The sequence below is a fragment of the Arachis hypogaea genome, chromosome 5, assembly GCF_003086295.3.
Source record: "Arachis hypogaea cultivar Tifrunner chromosome 5, arahy.Tifrunner.gnm2.J5K5, whole genome shotgun sequence".
In the NCBI taxonomy this organism is placed as follows: Eukaryota; Viridiplantae; Streptophyta; class Magnoliopsida; order Fabales; family Fabaceae; genus Arachis; species Arachis hypogaea.
Genome location: NC_092040.1, coordinates 46,695,682 through 46,704,085, shown reverse-complemented (window position 1 = coordinate 46,704,085; position 8,404 = coordinate 46,695,682). Strand labels below are relative to the sequence as shown.

Genomic DNA, 8,404 nt, shown 5'->3' with positions numbered 1-8,404 from the left:
CTAATTTGTCAGAAAAAATATTAGTCCCATGTTGCTACTAATCACTAACCACTATATAAATCCATGGAAAATTCACGAAAAAAATCATTAAAAAAGTAATACAAATTATTTTAATATAAGATCATTCATATTTACATAAATATTTTTGTATTTTTTTAAAAAATCTTATCTACCTCATAAAAGTTTTTTTAAAATTTAAATTCTTTTTAAAAAAATCAAAATAAAAATTTGAAAACAAAAGAAAAAAAAGTAACTCAAAATACAAAAAAGCATTTAATTTCAAAAATTTAAAACGTACCTATAATAAGATTTAGATACCTATGCATATGAATAGATATATAATTAAATTTAATAAATAATACTAACAAACTTGATTTACACATATAATCAAACTTTACAAATAACATATTCAAATTTATAATCATAACACATATATACAAATGTACACTTGTTATCATAGTTGTAAAAATTGAACTGGACCGGCCGGTTCGACTAGAAAATCGGTGAACCGGACTCTAATTCGGTTCGATTTACTCTTTGGACCGTTTAAGGAAGAAAACCGGTATGAACCGGTAAGAATAGGATCAAACCGGCAAGAACCGGTGCAAACCGGTTTGCGTGAAAAAACTTTTAAAATGTCTCCGCCACACTTGCTATTATAGTTGTAAAAATCAAACCGGACCGGCTGGTTCGACTAGAAAATCAGTGAAGCGGACTCTAATTCGGTTCGATTTACTTTTTGAACTGTTTAAGAAAGAAAACCGGTATGAACCGATAAGAATCGGATCAAACCGGCAAGAATCGGTGCAAACCGATCTGCGTGAAAAAACTTTTAAAATGTCTCCGCCAGATCTCGAACCAAGAACCTTAGAGCAAAAACAACCTCTACTTGTCACTCAACCATTTGCTTCTAATTACTATATTTAACAAATACTAATTATATAGTATACAAAAATATATAATTTAATTTAATTTTTGTTTTTTCTATTTTTCAAATTAATTATATTTTAATTATATACCATTATTAATATAAATGTATATTTCACTAAAATTCTATCACTAGCTTTTAGTTTTCAAGATTATTGCTGAATTTGTCTTAAATCTCTAAAAAGTTTAGGATTTGTTTGATTTATGTTTTTATTTTTAATATTTTTTGTATTTTGAATTTTGTAAAAAAAATAGTAAAAATAATAAAATTTTATTTTCTATTTTTACCTGCTATTTTTATTTTTTTTCTTTGCAAAATCTAAAAAATAAAAATACTAAAAATAAAAATAAAAAATAAAAACCCAAATCAAATGTATCATTAGTAGTAAAAAATAAAAGGCAAATAGTATTACCTGTACGAGGGCACTCCACCCCTCTCTTTTCCTCTGAAAATTCAAATTGGAAAACCCTAGTGCCAAACCTCCTTTGAACGCAGTCGCAGTAGCCCACCATCCCTCTTCGGTCATCGTCGAACTCTTCTCCTCCAAGGATAGACCGTGGGTGCCACATCGCGCGTGGAAGCTTTGTTCCGCGGTTCAGCCCTATTCGATTCGTTCCTCCTGTTGTTGATGTCGTCGAAAGCTCTCCTCTCCTCTCATTTGAGCTCTCTCTCTCTCTCTCTCTCTCTCTCTCTCTCTCTCTCTCTCTCTCTCTCTCTCTCTCTCTCTCTCTCTCTCTCTCTCTCTCTCTCTCTCTTCGCCAGCAGTACCCGTTGTAACATCCTACATTTTTTGAAAATCTAAATATGAATAGATTGTGATTTTATTTTATTAAATTTAAACTTTATAATTTTAAAAATTATTTTATTAAAAATAATTAAATAGATTCGGAGATAACTTCATTTTTAAATCAAATAAGATTCTTAAGTAATTTTATCATAATGGAACATTTTGCATAATTTTAGTGATTGAAAAATAAGTAAGAATTGTATAGTTTAATTTAAGTGATTTCTATTATGAATAAGTTATGACTTATTATTAATTTGAACTCCTTATTTTGTAAACTAATCTATTAAGAATAATCAAATTAGTTTTATTAATATTTGGGGTTAAGATAATTAATATTCTGGTGTAAATTTTTATAATTGGTTATTTGAAATTAAAACTCAGCAATAAAAGTATTATATAATTTAATTTAAGAAATTTGTATTATGATTAAATTACGATTAATTTTATTAAATTGAGCTCTTAGAGATTAATTTATTGAGAATGATTAAATTAATTTTTATAAATACTTTGAGTTTAAGTTAACTAACGTGTATGTACAATTTTTATTATAATTAGTTGTTTTATACAAATTGAAATTAAAATCTTGGTAATAGAGAGATCATGAAAGATTATGGATATAATCTGAATAATTGATATTTTCGTGTTTAAACTGTGTTTTATAAAATATGATTAGTATAAAATATGATTGGTCAAAATGGCGGAGTGCATCTGGTTTTATATGCGACAAAAAAGTGCCTTTAAAACTTAAAGGTAAATTCTATCGCACTGCTATAAGACCGGCTATGCTGTATGGTACGGAGTGTTGGACAGCTAAAGGGGAGCACGAACATAAGTTGAGTGTGGCAGAGATGAAGATGTTGAGATGGATGAGTGGTCATACGCGATTGGATAAAATAAGAAATGAAGATATAAGGGAGAGAGTTGGAGTAGCACCCATTGTGGAAAAGATGGTTGAATCGCGTCTCAGGTGGTTTGGACATGTGAGAAGAAGACCGATAGAACATCCAGTCAGGAGGGTGGATGAGATGGAAGATGGACAAAGGGCGAAAGGCAGAGGAAGACCTAAGAAGACCATCCATGAGGTGGTCAAACGAGATCTACATGTAAACGGTCTCTCTGTAGACATGATACATGACAGAGCACAATGGCGTCGTTTGATTCATGTAGCCGACCCCACTTAGTGGGACAAGGCTTTGTTGTTGTTGTTGTTGTTGTATATTTACTTTATGATTTAAATTAAAGATAATTTGAGTTCATTGATATATTGATAAATAAAATCTGACGTATTTTAAAAATAATCTTTATAGTATTATATTTAATTTTTGAATTGTTGTTTTATCTTAAATACCTTATAAAATTATTGTATTACTAATACATATTTTATCCTAACCTTAAAGTTCCAAATAAAACCCTAATTCCATTAATTTCTAAATCAAAACAAGCAAAACAAACACACAGAAGGGGAAGAAAAGAAACGGGGGAAACAGAGAGGGGGAAACGTGAAGAAGAGGAAGGAGAAGAGAGGGACGGGATGGAAGGGAAGGCGCCGGAAAGACCGTCGTCGCCGTCGCCGTCAGGTGAAGGTGGAGGAGTGACTGAGAGAGAGTAGGACGTGAGGAAGGAGAAGAGAGATTGAGAGAGGGAGACAGAGAGCTCGAGAGCAAGGAAAGGGAGGAAGGCTGCTCCCGTCATCACCGCCGATTTCGCCTAGACCGCCGCCGTCGCCATTGAGGGAGTCACTGCCTCCGAATCCTAACCGTCGCTGCTGTCAGAAGAACGAACCTGGAAGGAGAAGGACGAGGTCTGTTCTTGCACTGTCCTGCTCCGCCGCCGCCGCTGCCGTCGATTGGGGTCACATCGTTGCTGTTGCGCCCTGTTTTCTTTGATAGAGCCACTGTTGAGAGTTTGCCGTCAGAGAAGCATTGTCGGCGTTGCTGCTGTAAACTATTTCAGCTACTGCCCTGGTATTGCTCGGTCACCACCGCCTCCTTCGTCCTTGTCTTTGAATTCTGTACCATTCACGACCTATTTTGATTATTCTTATTCTTTCTTGCCGCTTCTGCCTCCGTCGATCAAACAGAATGTGAGAAGGGAGAGGAGTTGTGTTCTTTTGCTGTCGTTGTCGTTGCCGAAACCAGGACAAATTTACCGGTAACTCTGTTGTTTCCATTCTTGAATTTGCGCTACTTCCATTTTGTTCCTTAGTCTTTTTCTGTTCTGGTAAGGAAAACCCATGTCTCTGTTTAACACTCCTGCTCTGCCTTCTCTGTTTGCTGATGGAACTATCATAGGAGATAGTGTTGATGATAATAAAGAACTGTTAGAGTTGCTGCTGCTGCTGCTAGTTTGGTTCGAGTCTGTTGCTGCTACAAACTAAAACAAAAGAGGGGTTTGCTGCTCTTAATTATCAAATTTTGGCTAATCGAGGTAGGGGGTTTAATTTAAACGGTTTTAATTTAAGAATGCCGACAAAGTTTATTGAATAACTGTAAATAGGTATAATAGTTGTGAGTGATTGATTGATTATATGAATGTTGAATTGTGGCTGAGACTGTGATTGGAATGATTGAGATTTTGGTTGGAACTTTGATTGAATTTGTTGATTTTGTGAAATTGATCATGCGTGGTTTATGAATTGTTTGATGAGAGATTGATGTGAATTCTGTATTTTGATGGATTAAATTGAAATTTTTGTTAATTGTTATTAAACTGGTTATATGATTATTGTAATGGACTTAGTTGGTGATTGATTCGAGTTTGGTTTAGAGAATATTTAGAGGAATGAATCTTGAAATGTTGAATTGATTGCTGAGAATCTGAGTTTTGAAATTAAATGGAAACTTTGGAAGTAAATCAGATATTCAACAGTAATCAAAATGATAAGAGAGTAAAAGCTAAGTAAACTAGCATGAAATTCGTTGTTGGAATTAAATTTTGAGAAGTTTGAATTAGCTGGAGAATTAGTTGTGATTTTCAAAGTTAAACTGAAAAATCTGATTTCCTGCATTATCTTTAAATGAAATCGGTAACTTTGAAAAGCTATAACTAATTCTATGATGATCGGAATTACGTGAGACCAAGTCTGGATTAAGCTTGGGAATATAAGAAGCTGGATTGGGGAATTTAAGACCTTTTTGTTAAGTATATGATTTATGGTGAATTTTTGAGTTATGGTTGTGGAATCTATTTTTTACTGCAGAATTTTTAGAATAGCAGTAACTTGTTGGCTCTGCTGTGTGTGTTTCAAATTGAATTTTGAAATGGAAACAATTTTAAATTAAACTTTACTCCTATTATTTTAATGCCGTAAAATTTCAGAACGGTTGGACTTGTAGTTTTAAAGATATGACTTTTTGAAAGATGATGCATTATGCAGTAAAAGCCAGATTCTGTTTTCTTAAATCAGTAAACTTTGAGAGTTTATAACTTTGGATTCTGGATAGTTATTGAGATGAAACTAATTGGAGGTGAAATTTAAGTATGTTTAGCATATGTGATTTAAATTTCAGGGCTGTCAATGTTTTAATGAGTAAGTTATGGGATTTGGAAGAGGATATGTTCATTAACTTTTAAAACAAAATTCTGCAGAAAATTACTCAATTTCTAAGTTATATAACTCCTTCATTAAAAACGATATTGATCTGGAACCAATTGGAAAAGAAACCTGGATGAGTGAAGTTGAACCACATTAATTTTTAAGGTCATTGGATTTAACTTGGATTTTATATTGAATTTTGAATATCACATGCTGTTGCTGTTTTCTGATTTTAAGACACTGCAGAGCAGTCACGGTTTTGTTTTTATTCCCAAAGCTAGAGTAAGCAAAAAATTATGATTTTTAGTTTAATAGAAAGCTTAATCCAAGACGGTCATATGGATATAAAGTTTGTACAATTCTGAATTCATTTGATATTTTAAAAACAAAATTGAAATTAGGCTGCCAATGTTGTTTTGGTAACTACCCTGGGTATAGGGTTTAAAAATTGATTTTTACACTATTATCAAGTATTTTGAGAATATATTGTTGTGGTACTTGCTGATAAAAGGTTGGTGAAATGTTGAGAAAGAGGGAACCCGTATGGGTGGCTAAGTTCTATTTTTAGAGGAGGTTATGTTCGAATTTTTATAAAAGTATAAGGTTGTAATTAAAACGAATAATTAAGACTTGTTTAAAGACGATAACTTTGCTGATTCTTTTGAGAAAAGATTATTTGGTTTATGAGGTTGTTGGCAAGAGCGTGGAAAGAAGGTTAACATCCTCTACTGATTTAGTTAGTTGAACTTGCACAAATTACTACTGTAGAGTGATGTTATTGAATCTGTTTTCTGATGCAATCTCTTTTAATGGGAATTAATTGTTTGATTTTTGGTCAGTGTTAAATAGTCAATTATTGTGCTCTCTTTTTTCAACGTCTCTTATCAATTATTCAGCTATTTTCTGGCTCATGCTATTTTCGACTCACCCTGTTCTCTTCTGTTGAGAGAAGCTGAAAATGAATCATGTTTGTGTTTCTTGGTAAAGTTTCTACTTTAATTTCTCATCTTGCTTTCTTCTATTTGATTCTGTTGTTTATCTTGATTAATTTCTTTTGCGTGCAAACAAGAATCACATGATGTTGTGTAGTATAGTGCAGTGCCTTTGATTTTGATTGTTGTTGGATTCTTTATAATTATTAAAGTTCTTTTCTTTTCTTTTTTGTTGAATTTCTTACTACTTCTTTGGTGATCATCTTCTATGAATCCATTTGTGGAATTTTTCATCATGGGTTGGTTTGGCTTATAATTCTATGACCTCATGTATGGACACAAAATTTTCCATTTTTCTATTGATTCGTGTTGCTTTTCTGTAATCTGTAGAACTGATGAGGTAATCAACACTCAATTGATGGTTTCTCGGTAATTTTTTTTCCAAAAATGGATCAAGCATTTTTCTCCATATTTCAGCTGGAAACAAAGAGGTTGTTATGGCTTATTGGCATTACAGTTGCAGTATGTAAATTAAATTATTAGTTTTATTATAGAATTGTAATTTTTTTAATTATAATTATAGCACGTAAATAATTTACGTAAATCAATAAAAAATTAATTCTTTTTATACTTTTTTTATTTTCTCCCTTCAAAAGCGTGGCTATGTCTCCTATTGGCACGCTTTCGAAGCGTAGTTAACACTAACTCAATTGGCACGTTTCTAAAAAAGCGTGGTGAAAAGATATCGCTACACTTTTTGCATATTTGGAATGCTTTAAAAGCATAGCAAAAGCCAGATTTTTTTGTAGTGTGAGATACTTATCGATTTGTTACTAGTTTAAAAGGAATTTGCGATGACATTTTGCGATAGTATTACAACTAATTGACTATAGATTATTTCCTAGCAAATTAGCGACTATTTCATAACTCTACTTTCTCATTTTGAATAGCTTTGGTTTAGCGACAAAATTCCTACAAACTTGATTAAGGATTTTTAAAGATTAGCTATAGATTTGCTACAAAATGTGACAGATTTGCGATCATATTAGCGGACAACTTGCGACAAAGTAGCTTCAGAAAAATTCCTCTCGAATTAGCGTCAACTAATCATTCCATTTTGTCTACGAAGTTAGCTCGCATTTAGCGATGAGTCTGCTGCAGTAAAGTTTGTCGCTAATTAGCGACTGCCTTTTAGTCCATTTCTTTTATGGAATTAGCTTTTACTTTAGTGATGGATTTGCGACTATCTATTTGGTAGCTAAAAAACTTTTCGATGAATTAGCGACTGTTGTGTTTGCCTCACTGATTTGCGACTTGTAATCAGCGAGGAAAGCATTAGTTGCTAGGCAGTAGCTAATCCGTCACAAATTATATTTTGTGTCGGATTAGTGACGATTTTATGACTCTTTTTGTGGTAGCTAATCGGCCATATTCTTGTAGTGGTTTGGCTTTCTCTTTTTGGATAGAAAATCTGGCCAAAAATTTCTTGGCCAAGTCGTCGAAACTCGAGATGGACCTAGGAGGTAGATTGTTGAACCATCTGATTGCCGTCTTCGTCAAAGTAGTCGGAAAGGCTTTGCAACGAACTGCATCTGATGCAACGGTGAGGTACATTCTACTTCTGAAATTGCTGAGATGATGGCCGGGATCTGTAGTGCCGTCGTATAAGGTCATATCTGGGAGTTTAAAGTCTTTTGGGATTTTGGTCTTCATGATCTCCTTGGTGAATGGATCTTGTTCCTTGCGGGAGCCGTCCTCAGGAGAGGATCGGTTGGCTTTGGTCTTGATATCGGCTTCAAGTTTTAGGAGTTTGTACTTTAATTCCCGGCGTCGCCTTATTTCCCTCTGTAGATCTTTCTCGGCCTCTTGTTGATGTAGGGCTTCTTCTTCAAGTTGTTTTAAACGGTCTTGAAGTGCATCCATGACTCCTGCGTTTGGAGAGTTTTTCTTGTTGTTAAGTTGGGAAGTATCTTTTGGTGTGGCATCCGCATTTTTGTGTGGTGTTCTATCTTCTAGATCTGAAGTGTGGCCATTATCATGGTCGTCCGCCATGATGATAGGATGACTTCCAGGTTTCCCGGCAACGGCGCCAATGTTCCGAGGGTTACCTGAAACTGTAGGTTAATCTCGGACGAGATCTTCTGAGCTGGTCGAGGCTGTTGTGTCCGACTTGTTGGACTTAGTGGTGGTGCTGATCCTTTGTCCCCGGAGGGTGGGGGTAC

At 34.0% G+C, this 8,404-nt stretch overlaps 1 long non-coding RNA gene across 1 annotated transcript; it reads left to right on the top strand.

Moving 5' to 3' along the window:
* Positions 1–3,137: 3,137 nt before the first annotated feature.
* On the top strand, positions 3,138–6,808 carry LOC112801557 (uncharacterized). The gene is made up of 4 exons (XR_003818627.2): positions 3,138–3,679; positions 3,796–3,866; positions 4,007–4,142; positions 6,573–6,808. It is a non-coding gene; the product is annotated as an uncharacterized lncRNA (long non-coding RNA).
* Positions 6,809–8,404: the final 1,596 nt, after the last annotated feature.